Raw genomic sequence first — 18850 nt, forward strand, 5'->3', positions numbered from 1 at the left:
GAAATGTAATTTTTATTTTTTTTAATAAATTTATTTTTTATTGGTATTCAATTTACCAACATACAGAATAACACCCAGTGCTCATCCTGTCAAGTGCCCCCCTCAGTGCCTGTCACCCATTCACCCCCATCCCCCGCCCTCCTCCCCTTTCACCACCCCTAGTTCGTTTCCCAGAGTTAGGAGTCTTTATGTTCTGTCTCCCTTTCTGTTGTTTCCCACACATTTCTTCTCCTTTCCCTTATATTCCCTTCACTATTATTTATTCTTAAGGCTGTATAGCTTGATACATGCCATTTAAAAATAGAATTACTCTAGTGAGATACTACAATGATAATATCTAGATTTTGTTGAACCCTTAATGTTTTCCATGAAGTTTACATAGATTATCTCATTTATTTCTCATAATGAATGACCCTAGGAGTGGGTGCCATTATTGTGCTCATTTTATAGATGAGAAAAATGAGGTCTAGAAATATTAATTATCTTGCCTATGATCACAGAGCTAATAGGTTGTGGAGTATAAGACTCACATAAGGTGTTCTGACTCCAGAGCTCACACATTAAATGCTCTGTTGGCTTTAAGATTTCATACTTTTCATTTTCAAGAAGACAACTAACTACATACATTATTGTACAAAAAAATAGAAGATAGAGAATAACAATGATGGTGGTGACAGAAATGGCTAAAGCCTTTGTCAGTGTTGAATGCATATCTAAGAAGGAAGGAAGTCCTTGGTACACCAGATAGCTCTGAAGACTGAAGAGGGCAGATAAAGCTGCTGAAGGTGCTTGGCTCCTGAGTGGTGTCAGGGGCACCAGTGGTTATGGAGTCAAATGATGCCACCAAATCTGAGGAAGTTGTGATGGACACAGCACATAATTCATAATAGCTGATGTATAATAGTACTCTTGTGAAGATGATATAGTTAGTTACAAGTTGGAAAACTAAAGTTCTGGTAAATTTCCTTGTGTCTCACAGAACTGGAAAGTGACAGGACCCAGGCTCCATAGCCTAACTCCAGTATCTCCTAGAAAGAATCGCCCTGCTTGCAGCACCTGGTAGGCACCCTAGCCTTCAAACCACAGCTTTTTTTGGTCACTTATTGGAGTGGTTTCAAACTTTTTCTTTTTAAATTTTTGTAACATGTTTTAAGTAACAAGTTTGTAAGAAAGTACAATATGAGATTGAAGTAAGGGTGAGTATATCCTTGTCATCTTCTTAACATTGTCTACCAAGAAATGGCTGCCTTCTTAGATATCCTACCCTTCCTCTAGGATCCCCCAAAGAGTTCTAGATAATAAAATTTGAAACTATAATTTCTACTTTGCAATGAAAATTATTTCTGACATCAAAATATGTTGGAAGTATTGCTATTTATTATTTAAAAGGCTGATATGGTCTGGTCAGATTTCATGTAAACTTCTGTCCTCAATTTTGCTTTTGTAACGTTAACTTGGACATAATCTGGAGCTAAAGATGCTGTTGCTTCTCAGACTGTAGTCAAGTCTCTTAACCATTCTGAGAATCTAATGTAACCCTTAAGATAATAACAGTATTTGATAGGCCTTTAAGTTTTTTTTTTCTATCATACATTCTCAAATTCCAACAACTCAAGGGCTAATCTTTGCTGTGTCTCGAATGGTGAATGCTAGAATATAGTTCACATGCTAATTTAATTTCAGAAATAGTTTCTACAAAGCTTCTCTCATCTGCTATTTTAATGTTCGTATGAACATGCAAAATTTTACTCAAGGACCTCTGGCTTTGGTCCTAGCAGTCTGGAAGCTGTGAAAGGTGTGCTGCCAGATGTATCACATAGCATGCCTATACAACTGAGCAGAAAGACAGACTCTCATGAGGAAGCAAGTGAAATAATAAAGAACTTCCATAATTCTCAAAGATACCATCAAGATTACTAAATGGAAAAAAAAGATAACTAAATAGAATTACTTATACTAGGCAAAAGGGAACACAGCTGCATTTTCAATGATATTAAAAATACCCTTTAAAATACTGGAAATGGCAGAAAAAAATAAAAATTTGATATAATTACATTATATATAAAATACAGTATATTTTATAAACCCATAGTCTTTTCTCATAACTGATATAGTGAAAGGAGCTTTGGTTGTAGATGGACAACTGAGAAGAACTCAGTTCAAGCTCTAGATCCTTTATTTAATAAATATGTGACCTTGGTCCAAGTAATGTTTCTGAACCCCAGTTTCTTTCATAAATTGGGGCCAATACTCTACTTCCCCTGGTTTTTGTGAGGCTTGAATAGATAACATGTATAAAGTACTCAGCACATAAAGTATATTAATTATATGATTCCCAATGTCTAAAACTTAGAAGCATAAAACCATCTGAAAGGAATATTACAGGACATCCATATATGCATATTATCTTTAACATTTAAAAATCATTGTTCCCTCTTTGGACATTTCCAGCAATGGGCGCATAATATTTAGGATGCAGGCCATTCCATATTTGGCAAGTATCCCAGGTTGAGTTCTCTGGAGGCAGACTGAAAGAGGGAAATGAGGGTGCTGAGCATTTATTGGGAAGTGCCGTTGGCATCATCACCTGAGGAAGAGAGGAAAGGAGGCAGGATTGGGCAGAGGGAGAAGTCCAGCTCTCGTGTAGTTTCAGTGAAAGCTCCTGCTGAACCCACAGTGAGCTAAGGGTTGCAGTGGCCAGTCTGAGTTGTCATAAGTTGTGCTAAAGTGCTGGGCCTTTATGCCCCATTATTGACCAGTCATTGGATTTTTAGCAAGGCAGTTTGGTTCAGCTGAGGCAATCCTCACAGAAGATAAAAAGCTGAAGTTCATTTTCTGTAATTAGTGGAACAAGTCTTTTCTTCCTCAAGGGGGGACCTGGGGCATTACAGCATCAACTAGATCATCCTGCAGGCAAGACAATTTGCTTTATATTGAGTGAAAATCTTCCTCAATATGGCTGTCATATAAGCCACTCCCATTTGAGTCCAAGTCTTAACAATATTTTTCTAACATAATTCTTTAATATATTCTGGCAGCAGTAGTAGTATAATACTGATACACAAACATTTATGTATATATTTAACATATATATAAAGTGATATAAAAACTATGTACACAAACATACACACAAAGCTCAAATTTATATTTATATCTGTACTCACATTCATATATACCATAATCTGAAGAAATACACTTTGAATACTCTAAAAATATGTTAACAATTGAGTGAATTATGCTCAACTATACCTGACACCTAGTTTTTAGTAGCCATATGATGTCATTTATAAAATGATATTCATTTATAAAATGAATCTTCTCTCCAAGGAGAACTAGGTTGGGAGATCATAAATTCTGCCTTGGACATGATGAATGTGAAACCCTCTCAAGATATCCAAAGAAAAATGTTGGGTAGGCATTTGAACATATGTACTTGGAGTTCAAAAAGAAGTCTACACTAGAGATAAGTAATTGAGGGTTGATGTTTATATAGTAGTTAAAGTTATGTTACTGCATGTGAATAATGTATATTATTTAAGCTCAGTTTCCACTGTAGATGTATATTTTCCCTTCACTGGAGAGATTTTTTTGGTCTGCTTTATTGTATTATGTTAGCTTCTGAGGCATCTTAGTGGGCACTCACTGGTATAGGGTGGGAGGGGAAGGGGACCCATTACTGAGATTTGAGAAAATCCAACATTTAAAGGTTAGTAGATAAAGAGAGGTCTGGAACCGAGCTAGAAAAAGAGTGGCCAGAGAAGTAAAAGGGTACAGTAATAGAAGCAAGGGGGTTAGCAGTGTTAAATGTTTCAGAAGCATGATGCCTGTTGGTGATGAAGATGATAATCTTAGGGAGGATGGTTTTGGTGAGATTGGAAGCCAGATTGGAGTGGTTGAAGAGTAAACGAAGGGTGAGAAAATGAAGAAAAGTATGTGCACAATGCTTTTGAGAAGTGTAGTTTTGAAAGTGAGGACAGAGATAGGGATTATCTGGAGCTAAGTAAGATTGTGTTGAAATGGGACTAAATTGGTGGGTCTGGGAATCGTAAAGTGAGGAAGACAAGTAGAAATATCCCCATACATCAATGCTTTAAATATCCTCTTTTATTTTAAGTTATTTGAACTATATTCTGAAATGTTAGAGAAATGAAAGATGTTAGTGCTTTATAAAAAACAAACAAAACCAAAGTACATGGGTTGTGGACAACTTGCATCAGATTTATAGCTCAAATTGAAATGGAGAATAAATATAACATAAAGGATTTTCTCTTTGAATTATTCAGTCCAATGCATCACATGGTTATTTTGCTTTTAACTAAGAAAATCTTGTCAGATGTGTTATTTAACTCATTTATCATTTTAAGAGATGTCTTTTAATTCAAGTCTCACTTACTGTCCAGGTAAACAGTATCTTTGACAAAAAGGAGAGAGGAGATATTTTTTGCATGATCTTAGTGCAAAGATGTATTCTCAATGTGACTGATGCACTGGTTTTAAAAACTTTTATTTCCTGGGACACCTGGGTGGCTTAGTCGGTTGAAGATCTGACTCTTGATTTTGGCTCAGGTCATGATCTCAGGGTCATGAGATCAAGCCCTGAGAGGGACTCCATGCTTAGCTCAGAGTCTGAGATTCTCTCTCTCTCTCTCTTTATGCTTCTCCCCCTGCTCATGCACTCTCTCTCACTCTCTTTAAAGCTATAAAATAGCTTTAAAACTTGCTTTCTACCATAAAAAATAAATAAATAAAACCTGCTTTCTTATATATGGAATAGGAATAAAATTATGGATTTTATTCGCAGAAACATATTTTTTTTTCTTTTTGGAACACAATTATCATGGATCACTGTGGCTCTCACCCTTAATTGCTCAGCAGAGGCATTCAAGTCCCATGGCAGTTCTCTGAAGAGTTCCTATGACTCTCCAGGTGCTTGACAATATTTCATGACCTTATGCTGCTCTATTGGGTGCTTTGGTCTGTCCTTGGCATGGCATGGTAGCTGCTGGCCTGCTGCTCAAACCCTACTGACTTGTTGATGACTTGTTCACTCCAGACAGAAGGTGCTCCAGAATCTAGTTTTTCCCATAGATGGTGGCCCCAAAGCCCTCAAGCTGTGATGATTTATGGAGGAATAAGGGATTGGAAATGAAAGATCCTTTCTCCTTTTGTGTTAATATCTGTTAGAGGGTTTTAGAGCAAATTATTTTAGGCTCCAAAGTGTTATGTAGGGAGCAGCTGTTTCTTATTGTTTATGGTTCTTTCTCCTTAGAGTCAGAGGTCTGGTTCAGCAGCTTCAGCAGAGATAGAATTTCTCTACCTTATATTATCTTTGACCAGAACAGTCATCAAAATTAATGGATTCTCAGTTTCACCCATTGAATCACCAATACCATAAGTTTCTTTCAGGTATTTGTATTTTTATCAAATTCCAAAGAGGTTTGTAATGAATCAGTTGATCTATCTGTCTTTCTTTTTATCTATCTATCTATCTATCTATCTATCCATCCATCCCTGGTTAAAACCATTGCCCTAGGGATCCCTGGGTGGCGCAGCGGTTTGGCACCTGCCTTTGGCCCAGGGCGCGATCCTGGAGATCCGGGATCGAATCCCACGACGGGCTCCCGCTGCATGGAGCCTGCTTCTCCCTCTCCCTATGTCTCTGTCTCTCTCTCTCTCTCTCTCTCTCTCTGTATGACTATCATAAATAAATACAAATTAAAAAAAACCATTGCCCTATTTATTCATTATATTGCTTCCTCTCAAGAAGTAAAGGCAGGTGTTGCTTTATCTTCAGATGGTTTTTATGCTATCAAATGTGTTTATTGTTCAGTTCTTAGTTCTCTACCTTCTCCAACCAACAGGTCTTTTTAAGTTTAGGTTCCAAGGATAGAGCTGAGTGACAGCTATGCTTATGAACTTAAAGCCCGCACATTGCTTATTATTTAGCTATCCTTCTAGATTGAATGTTTGTGTTCCCCCAAAATTCCTGTGTTGAAATTTTAACCCTCAAGATGATGGTATTAGAAGGTAGGGGTCTTTGGGAGGTGATTACATCATGTGGGGGGATCCTCAAGAATGGGACTAATGCTTTTATTGAAAGAGGCCCAAGAAAGCTCCCTTGTTCCTTTTCGATAATAAGAGGTTATAGTAAAAAGCCATCTAGGAAATGAGTCATCCTTAGACGCCAGATCTGCCAGCACCATGATCTTGCACTTCCTGGTCCCTAGAACTATAAGGATAGATGTTTGTTGTTCATAAGCTATGTAGTTTATGGTATTTTGTTACAGCATCATGAATGGACTAAGATTCTTTCTTTCACTCTCTCTTTCTTTCTTTCACTCTTCCTTCCTTCTTAAATCCTTTCTTTTCTCTCTTTCTTTCTTAGTTATATAATAATTTACATAATATAAATTTATTCATCCATTTACATTATATTGTATTTGTTGAATATCTGCTATGTGCTAGGTACTGAGGATACAATGGTGGGCTGGTCCTGGGCTTCAGAGGAAAGAAGTCATTAATCAAATGTTTACATAAATATGTACTTATATATTGTGATAAAAGCCACAAATTACTATGAGATTGTCCAAGAACTTTGTGTCCAAGAGCTTCATATCTGGATTGGTAAGATCAGGGGAGACTTTACTAGGAAAATAACCTTAAGCTAAAAGCTGAATGGTGAATAGTTGTGCTAGGGCTATTGGAGGTAGGCATATATTTTTAATCATTTCCTTTATTGAATCATTTCCTATCAGAAGTGAAATTTTGGGGTCAAAATTTTTATGACTTAAAAATTATTTAAATATTTTCTTATAATTTTTCTCTAATTTAAAAAATTTTTACAATTCACTTAAAATTTTTATATAATTCACATTTTCATAGCAGTTGCAAATACGGTACAAAAACCTTTTTTCTCCTGAACCATTTAAAAATAAGTTTCCAATATGATGCCCCAGCACTCCAGAATATGTGCATTTCTTTCAAATAAGGGTGTTTCTTTTATATAAGCACAATATGACCAAATTCTAGAAACTAACAGTGACTTATTCATACCATTTAATCCTTAGACTCATTATTTTTCAGTTTTCTCAATAAGGTTTTTTTATAACAAAGAATCCTGTATAGAATCACATGTTGCATCTAATAGGTCTTTTTAGTCATCTTGTTAAGAATACTTCCTCAGACTGTCTTTTGTTTTTCATGACCTTGACTCTTTTGAAGAGCTGGCCAGTTATTTTGTAGAATGTCCCTCCAATTGGGTTTGTCTGTTGGTTTCTCATGATTAAGTTGAGGTTATGCATCTCTTACAGGAATATCACAGAAGTGATATCACATACACACACACACACACTCACACATGCACACATGCACACACACACACTTCTATATCTGTTTTTGGAAACCCTGACTTCGCATAATATACTCAAATCTAACAGCATGGAGTTTGTTGTAGTTTTCTCTCTTTTCTTTTTTGTTCTTCCCTTCTCTGACAGTGAGAAATCTGGCTTCCATTATCTTGACATATTTACTTGGAGACTGCATGTAACCAATATCCCATTGCCACTGCTGTCCCTCTCCCTTTGTGGATGCTCTCCTCAACCAACCCAGGCACCAACACCCTACACTAAGATTACTTTCAATGACCCTTGCCCTTATATAATCCTCTCCCCTAGGGGTGTGGGTAGAACTTGTGAATGTGATGAGGAAACCTTTTCTGTGATGCCACTGTATGGCAAAACAAAGACTATCTTTAGTGGGCCTAGCCTAATCAGTTAAGTCTTCTAAGAGCAGAGAAGTTTCTCCATTCAGTCTCAGAAGGGGATGTCAGAGTTTCAAAGCAGTAGAGACATACCCCAGCTGGCCTTGAAGAAGCAAATGCTGTCATAGAAAGGGCCCCTTAGAAGGGAGCAGTGGGAGGCCTTCAGTAACTGAGAATGCCCTGGTTGAAACCAACAAGAAAATAGAGACCTCATTCGCAAGATCTACTGTAACTAAATTTTGCCAACAATTAGAATGAATTTGGAAGTAGATTTTTTTTTCCAGAGCCTCTAGATAGAAACTCACTTCAGCTGACATCTTGATTTCTGCCTTGTAATACTCTGAGTAGAGGATCCAGTCACACCATCCTAGACCTGTGAACTACAGAATTATGAGAAAATTAGTAGGTATTGTTTAAACTGCCAAATTTGTGGTAAGTTGTTGAATGGCAAAAGAAAACTAACACAAAAACAAAACAAAACTATTATTTGCTTTTTTTGGGTGTGATACTGTGCTGATACTGGTTTTCAGGTGCTATCACTCTATTTAGGTCATGTATGTATAATAAAGTGTGATTTTAGTGGTGAGATAACATAGCTGGAGTAGATCTCTCATAGTGGAAAGGTGGTTTCTTTAGGAGAGGTTTACTTCAAACCTTGCAAAATCTAGGAACAGGTTAAAGAAAGGATTTTTTTTTTTCCATACACATTCTGAATGTGATTGCGTATATTTGGTTTCACTGTTTTTTATCATTAACGTTTCTATGAACATGGGGTTTAGAATAGTCAGCTAATTCATTAGTCACTTTAAGTCTTGATAATAATTCATGTCTTGACCTCAATAAACTGAAGTATGTAACTCGGATAACCATTTTGTAGCGTTTACTTTAGAGTTGCTGAGGGCTAATTCATTATTTTGGTAAAATGTTTTATGTTGTAATGTCCTTAGCCAAGAGTAATTTTTCAAAACCTTTTAGTAAATTCAATATAACACTTTGAAAACTCAGAATTATATTCATTTTAAGAGAGGTAGGTGGAATAAACAATCCAAATGTGTAATGTAAAAGACTTCTTGAGAAAAATATAAAATTCAAATTTAATTTTATACTTTATACTGTATTTTCATCCCCTATTATGAAATGTTAAATATTTAATTTTTAAAAACTTTAACACTGACCTCTGCACAGGTCCTTTCAGCTCTGATGTCATGCATTTTATTTAGGAAGTAATTGCACATTGTATTAAGACAAAATAAGTCAATGATTTCTTTGTGTTTTTTTTTCCATTTTTGAGAAAAGACATTTCCTCCTTTTTTTTTTTTTTTTTGGAGTTCAATTTGCCAACATATAGAATAACACCCAGTGCTCATCCCACCAAGTGCCCCCCTCATTGCCCATCACCCAGTCACCCCAACCCCCCACCGCCTTCCCCTTCCACTACCCCTTGTTCATTTCTCAGAGTTAGGTGTCTCCAATGTTCTGTCACCCTCACTGATATTTTCACTCATTTTCTCTCCTTTCCCTTTATTCCCTTTCACTAATTTTTATATTCCCCAAATGAATGAGACCATATAATGTTTGTCCCTTTCTGAGTGACTTATTTCAATCAGCACAATACCCTACAGGTCCCTCCACGTCGAAGCAAATAGTGGGTATTTGTCATCTCTAATGGCTGAGGAATATTCCATTGTATACATATACTACATCTTCTTTATCCATTCATCTTTTGATGGACACCGAGGCTCCTTCCATAGTGTGGCTATGGTGGACATAGCTGCTATAAACATTGGGGTGCAGGTGTCTTGTTTTTTCACTGCATCTGTATCTTTGGGGTCAATCCCCAGCAGTGCAATTGCTGGGTCATAGGGTAGTTCTATTTTTAATTCTTTGAGGAACTTCCACACAGTTTTCCAGAGTGGTTGTACCAGTTCACATTTCCACCAAGAGTGCAAGAGGGTTCCCCTTTCTCCACATCCTCTCCAATATGTGTTGTTTCCTGTTTTGTTAATTTTCACCATTCTCACTGGTGTGAGGTGGTATCTCATTGTGGTTTTGATTTGTATTTCCCTGATGGCAAGTGATGCGGAGCATTTTCTCATGTGCTTGTTGGCCATGTCTATGTCTTACATGTGAAATTTCTGTTCATGTCTTTTGCCCATTTCATGATTGGATTGTTTGTTTCTTTGCTGTTGAGTTTAATGAGTTCTTTATAGATCTTGGATACTAGCTCTTTATCTGATATGTCATTTGCAAATATCTTCTCCCATTCTGTAGGTTGTCTTGTAGTTTTCTTGACTGTTTCTTTTGCTGTGCAGAAGCTTTTAATCTTGATGAAGTCCCAATAATTCATTTTTGCTTTTGTTTCTCTTGCCTTCATGGATGTATCTTGCAAGAAGTTGCTGTGGCCGAGTTCAAAAAGGGTGTTGCCTGTGTTCTCCTCTAGGATTTTGATGGATTCTTGTCTCACATTTAGATCTTTCATCCATTTTGACTTTATCTTTGTGTCTGGTGTAAGAGAATGGTCTAGTTTCATTCTTCTGCATGTGGCTGTCCAATTTTCCCAGCACCATTTATTGAAGAGACTGTCTTTTTTCCAGTGGATAGTCTTTCCGGCTTTGTCGAATATTAGTTGACCATAAAGTTGAGGGTCCACTTCTGGATTCTCTATTCTGTTCCATTGATCTATGTGTCTGTTTTTGTGCCAGTACCACACTGTCTTGATGACCACAGCTTTGTAGTACAACCTGAAATCTGGCATTGTGATGCCCCCCACTATGGTTTTCTTTTTTAAAATTCCCCTGGCTATTCGGGGTCTTTTATGATTCCACACAAATCTTAAGATGATTTGTTCCAACTCTCTGAAGAAAGTCCATGGTATTTTGATAGGGATTGCATTGAATGTGTAAATTGCCCTGGGTAACATTGACATTTTCACAATATTCTTCCAATCCATGAGCATGGAATATTTTTCCATCTCTTGTGTCTTCCTCAATTTCTTTCAGAAGTGTTCTGTAGTTTTTAGGGTATAGATCCTTAACCTCTTTGGTTGGGTTTATTCCTAGGTATCTTATGCTTTTGGATGCAATTGTACATGGGATTGACTCCTTAATTTCTCTTTCTTTGGTCTCATTGTTAGTGTATAGAAATGCCACTGACTTCTGGGCATTGATTTTGTATCCTGCCACACTGCTGAATTGCTATATGAGTTCTAGCAATCTTGGGGTGGAGTCTTTTGGGTTTTCTATGTAGAGTATCATGTCATCTGCGAAGAGGGAGAGTTTGACTTCTTCTTTGCCAATTTGAATGCCTTTAATGTCTTTTTGTTGTCTGATTGCTGAGGCTAGGACTTCCAGTACTATGTTGAATAGCAGTGGTGAGAGTGGACATTCCTGTCCTGTTCCTAATCTTAGGGGAAAGGCTCCCAGTGTTTCCCCATTGAGAATGATATTTGCTGTGGGCTTTTCGTAGATGGCTTTTAAGATGTTGAGGAATGTTCCCTCTATCCCTACACTCTGAAGAGTTTTGATCAGGAATGGATGCTGTATTTTTTCAAATGCTTTCTCTCCATCTATTGAGAGGATCATATGGTTCTTGGTTTTTCTCTTGCTGATATCACATTGTTTGCTTTACAAGTGTTGAACCAGCCTTGCATCCTGGGGATAAATCCCACTTGGTCATGGTGAATAATCTTCTTAATGTATTGTTGGATCCTATTGGCTAGTATCTTGTTGAGAATTTCTGCATCCATGTTCATCAGGGATATTGATCTATAATTCTCCTTTTTGGTGGGGTCTTTGTCTGGTTTTGGATTTAGGTGATGCTGGCCTTATAGAATGAGTTTGGAAGTATTCCATCTCTTTCTATCTTTCCAAACAGCTTTTGTAGAATAGGTATGGTTACTTCTTTAAACGTTTGATAGAATTCCCCTGGAAGCCATCTGGCCCTGGACTTTTGTGTCTTGGGAGGTTTTTGATGACTGATTCAATTTCCTCCCTGGTTATTGGTCTGTTCAGGTTTTCTGTTTCTTCCTGTTCCAGTTTTGGTAGTTTGTGGTTTTCCAGATATGCATCCATTTCTTCTAGATTGTCTAATTTATTGGTGTAAAGCTACCATAATATGTTTTTAAGATCGTTTGTATTTCCTTGGTGTTGGTGGTGATCTCTCCTTTCTCATTCATGATTTTATTAATTTGAGTCTTTCTTCTTTTTCATAAGGCTGGCTAATGGTTTATTTATCTTATTAATTCTTTCAGAGAACCAACTCCTGGTTTTTTTCCTCTACAGTTCTTCTGGTCCCTATTTCATTGAGTTCTGCTCGAATATTTATTAACTCTCTTCTGCTTGGTGTAGGTTTTATTTGCTGTTCTTTCTCCAGTTCCTTTAGGTGCAAGGTTAGCTTGTGTATTTGAGTTATTTCCAATTTTTTGAGGCCTGTATTGAGATGTATTTCCCTCTTAGGACTGCTTTTGCTGTATGCCAAAGATTTTGAATGGTTGTATCTTCATTCTCATTAATTTCCATGAATCTTTTTAATTCTTCCCTAATTTCCTGACTGACCCTTTCATCTTTTAGCAGGATGGTCCTTAACCTCCACGTGTTTGAAACCCTTCCAAACTTCTTCTTGTGGTTTAGTTCTAATTTCAAAAAGCATTATGGTCTGAAAATATGCAGGGGACGATCCCCATCTTTTGGTATTGGTTAAGACCTGATTTGTGACCCAGTATATGGTTTATTCTGGAGAAAGTTCCATGTGCACTTAAGGAGAATGTGTATTCAGTTGCATGTGGATGTAAAGTTCTGAAAATATCTGTGAAATCCATCTGGTCCAGTGTATCATTTAAAGCTCTTATTTCTTTGGAGATGTTGTGCTCAGAAAATCTGTCGATAGTAGAAAGCACTACTTTCAAGTCACCAAGTATAAGTATATTATTATCTAATATGTCTTAACTTTGGTTATTAATTGATATACTTGGCAACTCCCACATTCAGGGCATAAATATTCATGATTGTTAGGTCCCCTTGTTGGATAGATCCTTTAAGTATGATATAGTGTCCCTCTTCATCTGTTACTACAGTCTTTGGGATAAACTTTAATTTATCTGATATAAGGATGGCTACCCCTGCTTTCTTTTGAGGACCATTTGAATGGTAAATGGTTCTGCAACCTTTTATTTTCAGGCTGTAGGTGTCCTTATGTCTAAAATGAGTCTCTTGTAGACAGCAAATAGATGGGTCTTGCTTTTTTATCCAGTCTGAAACCCTGCACCTTTTGATGGGGTCATTAAGCCCATTCACGTTCAGAGTTAACTATTGAAAGATATGAATTTAGTGTCATCATGATACCTATTCAGTCCCTGTTTTTGTGGATTGTTTCCTTGGACTTCCTCTTTGTTTTACAGAATCCCCCTTAATATTTCTTGCAGAGCTGGTTTGGTGGTCACATATTCTTTCAGTTTCTGCCTATCTTGGAAGCTCTTTATCTCTCCTTCTATTCTGAATGAGAGCCTTGCTGGATAAAGTATTCTTGGCTGCATGTTCCTCTCATTTAGGACCCTGAATATATCCTGCCAGGCCTTTCTGGGCTGCCAGATCTCTGTGGAGAGGTCTGCTGTTACCCTAATGCTTCTCCCCATAAATGTTTGGGATTTCTCGTCCCTTGCTGCTTTAAGGATCTTCTCTTTATCTTTGGAATTTGCAAGGTTCACTATTAAATGTCGAGATGTTGAGCGGTTTTTATTGATATTGGGGGGGGGATCTCTCTATCTCCTGGATCTGAATGCCTGTTTCCCTTCCCAAGTTAGGGAAGTTCTCAGTTATGATTTGTTCAAATACACACTCTGGACCTCTGTCCCTTTTGGCGCCCTCGGGAACCCCAATTAAACGTAGATTTTTCCTTCTGAGGCTGTCATTTATTTCCCTTAACCTATCCTCATGATCTTTTGTTTTTCTCTTTTTTCCTCAGTTTCCTTCCTTGCCATCAATTTATCTTCTATGTCACTCACTCGTTCTTCTACCTCGTTAACCCTCGTCGTTAGGACCTCCAGTTTGGATTGCATCTCCTTTAATTGATTTTTAATTTTGGCCTGATTAAATCTAAATTCTGCAGTCATGAAGTCTCTTGAATCCTTAATGCTTTTCTCTAGAGCCACCAGTAGCTTTATAATTGTACTTCTGAATTGGCTTTCTGACATTGAATTGTAATCCAAATTTTATAACTCTGTGGGATTGAGGACTGTTTATGATTCTTTCTTTTGAGATGAGTTTTTCCTTCTAGTCATTTTACCCAGTGTAGAGTGTCCAAAAACAAGTTGTACTGGAAAAATGAGAAAAAGAGAAAAAAAAAGAAGGGGAGGGGGTCTTGCGCGCGCTGCGGCAACACGATCAGGGTCCTGAGGATAAGGGGATGAGGAAAATAAAAGAAAAGTAAAGAGATGGGGACAGGAGGGACACAGTGGATGATGTCCAAGCAGTGCCAGCTTTATTCAAGGTTTTACAACATTTTATAGCATGAGCAAAACAAAGCCAAGAAGGTGTTTATTTTTAGCAGGTTTGTGAAACCCTCCAAAGTTCCCCTTTCTCAGCATGCAAGACAGACTCACGGGTGCCAGAAGACCTTGGTAAATAGATAAGCTTGTTGCTCCAGATGTGCATACTTCAAAGGAATATTAGGTATGGTAAACAGACCAGCAAGGACAGACAGACCCTTATTTACATTTATGACCAGGTCAGAATAAGTTTTATCTATTGTGTTATGTGGGCGATCACGTACAAGCGAGCCCTGAGAACCATTGCTCAAGCCCTTTCTCAAGCGTCTACCAACTATCCACCCTTCAGGCTCTCGAGCCTTTTGAGTGAATGAGGGACGCAAGTCCGGGCCTGGTTTGGTTCAGTTACTCCAGCTAGCTCGTGGTCACCCACACCGGCGGGGGGGGGGGGGCGGGCGGGCGGGGACAAACAGAAAACAAGGGGGAGTATCCTCTGATTCTATATACTGCCCCTCGACTTTTCTTGGAACTTTCCAGCATTGCTTGGTCGATAACTTGCTTTTCCCCTGTCCTTCTAGCTGGTCTTCTGGGGGAGGGGCCTGCTGTGCTGATTCTCAGGTGTGTGCATCTGGGGGAGCTGCCCAGCCCCTGCCAGGTGCACGGCCCAGTGGGAGCTGTTTATCCTGTGAGGCCCCTGCTCAGTCCCAGATACAGGGTGATACCAGGAGCAATAACAACAGTGGCTGCCTCCAGCCCTCCAGCTCTAGAGTCAGCTCCCGCAGTAACTATTGCAGCTCCCAGTCCTCAGGGGCCTGGATGCTCTGGGGTCGGGGGCGAGCATCTGCACAGCTCAGGACCGCCTGGCAGCAGGAGCGTCCTCGCTGTTCTGTGTCCTCCTGGCCTCCGCCTGGGTGGGGGGGAGCGCCGGATGTTGGGCTGTGTCCCCTGGCGCCTTGGGCTCTGGGGTCCCAGCCACTGGAATCGCACTCCCACAGCCGCTCAGTCCCCTCTGCGCGGAGCCGCTGCCTGACCCGCTGCCCGAGCTGCTCCCAGGTCCAGCCCGGCCGCGGGGTTTGGCGGGCTCTCCCCGGGCGCAGGTCCTCTGTTAGTGCCCCTGGGAGCCTGAGCGCATCCCCGCCCCTCCTGGGATCCTGCCCCAGCTCCCTGGGAGCGCCTTTCCATCTGGGAAGGTTGGTAAAGCTCCTGCCTCTCTGGGGCGGGGCTTTCCTGTCCTGGGCGTGCTCCCTGGTGGCCTTAGCCTGGCTTTTCATGGGGGCCCCTCCCCCTTGGATGCTTATTTATTTATTTATTTTTTTCCATCTTCCTACCTTGATAGAAGTGCAAACTCTTCTCACTGTAGGATTCCAGCTGTTCTCTCTTTGAATCTCAGACAATTCATGGGTTTTCAGGATGATTTGAAAGTTATCTAGGTAAGGACAGGTGACTTGGGGACCCTATTCTTCACCATCTTGCCCCGCCTCCAGTTTCTTTATTTTTAAATTGAAATATAGTTGACATAGAATACTATATTAGTTTCAGGTGTACAAGATAGTGATTTGACAGTTATATACATTATGAAATGCTCACCATGTTAAATGTAGTTATTCTCTCTTACCATAGAAAAGATCAATGATTTCTTAGACACTTCCTGATTGGAAGGTTAATGCTGCAGTTGTGGTTGTTCTCATTTTTCTTTTCTCTGTGACTCAGACTTTACAAATCAAAAGCCTCTTTTTACACCCCTTTCCCAGGCCCTTCTTTTCTTGTCTAACTTTCCTGTTCCTTTTAATTCTCATATTTGACTTTTCATAATCTTAATTTTTCATGAGAACTTCTCTTACTCCTTTTAACCATTATTTTATCTACCTTTTCAGTATCTTCTCTCCTGAATCATTTCTTTCCACCACTATATCCCTGCCCTGCTTAAGAAGTTAATGAATTTCTTTCTTTTTCTCAGTTTTTCTTTTCAGAAAATAATCCTAGAAATTTATAAATTCCACAGAGAGATTGAGCCAGGATGTATGTGATTTATACAAGTTCAAGCCTCTTGCCTTATTTTCCTCTTATTAAGAACCTTCTCACACCACCAACATAACTGATAAATACATTATGTTTATCAACCTATCTTTATCTTTTCTCTCAACTTCTGCCCCCTATTTCATCACGATCAATTGCTGATGATTTGGGTGTAGTCCAAGAACTAACTTATGCAAAAGTTTGAACATACAGATATTACTTGGGAATTTCACCTGAATTTTCTGTGTTCCTATCAGAGATCTGTTGAAAGACATTGGAGGAACGTAGGGCTCTGTTAGACCAGATAATACCTTTTCATCCATGGGCACAAGCAACCATGTGATGTGAGTGCAGAGCTGGCAAGCAAGAGAACCTCATGTAATTGAATAAAGATGCCCTTTCCTCTGTGGGGATATGGTCTTATGTCAAGGATTATGGCTTGTTAGGTGGCACACAGGTTGCATTTAGCCTCAGCTCATCCCCTTTGCTGGGTCCCCTTGTGCAGTGAACAACCTGCACAATCATAAGTGGTTACATTTGGAAAATACAACTTGAGTAAATGTAAAACAAGCAGAAGATGAAGTGCAAGGCTATGTATGAAAGTTAACAACAACTCATATTTTCTTGGAAAGAACTGAAGTCTACTAAAAATCTTTCCCAAGCCTATTACTAAAAGTATATTAAATGTTCATCAAGGTATATAATAAGTAAGATGTTGAAATATGTACTTTAGTAGGAAATGAGAGTAAATTGGGGAAGTAAATAAAAGTAGATGGAGTATAGAACAATGTCAGGCAAACTTTTTGTTAAAGTGCCAAATATTAAATAGTTTAGGCTTGTGGACCATACAATGTCTCTTGCAACTTTTTTTCTTACTTTCTTTTAATTAATTTTTTTAAAAAGATTTATTTATTTGAGAGAGAGAGAGAACAAATGCAGTGGGGAGGAGCAGAGGATGAGAGAATTTTTTTTAAAGATTTTATTTATTCATGAGACAGAGAGAGAGCTAGAGACACAGGCAGAGGGAGAAGCAGGCTCCACGCAGGGAGCCTGTGTGGGACTCGATCCCAGGTCTCCAGGATCACCCCCCGGGGCTGAAGGCAGCGCTAAACCTCTGAGCCACATGCGCTGCCCGAGAGAGAGAATCTAAACAGACTGTGCTGAGTAGAGTCCTACATGGGACTCTGTCTTATGACCCTGAGATCACAAACTGAGTTGAAACCAAGAATCTGAAGCTTAACTGTGCCACCCAAGGCGCCCCAATTAAATTTTTTTTTTTTAATTAAAGGGTAGCTGGGGCAGCCCGGGTGGCTGCGGTGGCTCAGCGGTTTAGCGCCGCCTTCAGCCCAGGGCCTGATCCTGTAGACCTGGGATCGAGTCACACGTCAGGTTCTCTGCATGGAGCCTTCTTCTCCCTCTGCCTGTGTCTCTGCCTCTCTCTCATCTCTGTGTGTCTCATGAATAAATAAATAAAATCTTTAAAAAAAAGGGTAGCTGACACACAATATTACATTAGTTCTGTTACACATTAAATTCTACTCAAAGGAGCCAAAAAATATGTAAATAAACAGGGATGTTTGTGTTCCAATAAAACATTTTTTTAAAGATTTTGTTCTTTATTTTAGAGAGAGAGAATATATGCAGAGGGAAGAGCAGAGGAAGAGGGAGACAAGCAGACTCCCTGCTGAGCAGGGAGCGCAATGAGATCCCAGGACCCTGAGATCATGACCTGAGCTGAAACCAAGAGTATGATACTTAACCTACTGAGCCACCCAGGCTCCCCCCAAAAAAACTTTATTTATGAAAATAGGAATGGGGAGGTGGATGATATGATAATTTTCAAATTCTTGGTAAAGAGTATTAACAAACTATAGAAATGATCCCTGAAAGTATAGTCTTGGTAAAGAGTATTAAGAAAAATGTTCACTGAGGCTTTTGGTTGGTGTGAATCTGATGTTGATATAGAAAAGACTAAATCTAAGTAAATAATAATAAGTAAATCATCAGACAGATACATACTATACAGGATGAAAAACAGCCTTTTTTTTTTAAAGATTTCATTTATTTATTCATGAGAGACACAGAGAGAAGGGAGAGACACAGGCAGAGGGAGAAGCAGGTTACTCACAGGGAGCCCATGTGGAACTTGATATGGGACTCGATCCCTGGACCGGGATCACACCGTGAGCCAAAGGCAGACGTTCAACCACTGAGCCACCCAGGCATCCAGAAAAACAGCCTTTTGATAATGAATTTTAGTTTATAGTTCTGCAAACACCAGTAATGGAAGTTTTATTTGTCTGGCATTTATTTCTCTGTTAAGTGTCCTGTAATGTATACATTTGAAAAGATTAAAAACTGATCTAGTAGCCTATATATCACATAAAATGTTATGTAAGTGTAATGTTGATCTTTACACTTCAATGTTATACTTTTTAATCCTTTGCAGTGTTCAACTTAATATTATAATGTATATATGGCTCTCGGGTCAAGGCGAATTTTATTCCTTTTCTTTTGTAGCAACTAGCTGATATCAGGACTGATCTTTTTGAGGCTGGCCCCCTAATGGAATTCAGATGGCTTGCTCAGATAAG

The 18850-nt window shown here is 38.9% G+C and overlaps 1 protein-coding gene and 1 pseudogene across 1 annotated transcript in view; one reads left to right on the plus strand and one right to left on the minus strand.

Moving 5' to 3' along the window:
* Nucleotides 1-18850, plus strand: part of LOC129504519 (translation initiation factor IF-2-like) — a 156355-nt gene that overhangs the window by 62430 nt on the left and 75075 nt on the right. The window lies entirely within an intron of this gene.
* On the minus strand, nt 18024-18155 carry LOC129504685 (small nucleolar RNA U3; annotated as a pseudogene).

Source organism: Nyctereutes procyonoides, unplaced genomic scaffold (assembly GCF_905146905.1).
Source record: "Nyctereutes procyonoides isolate TBG_1078 unplaced genomic scaffold, NYPRO_anot_genome, whole genome shotgun sequence".
NCBI lineage: Eukaryota > Metazoa > Chordata > Mammalia > Carnivora > Canidae > Nyctereutes > Nyctereutes procyonoides.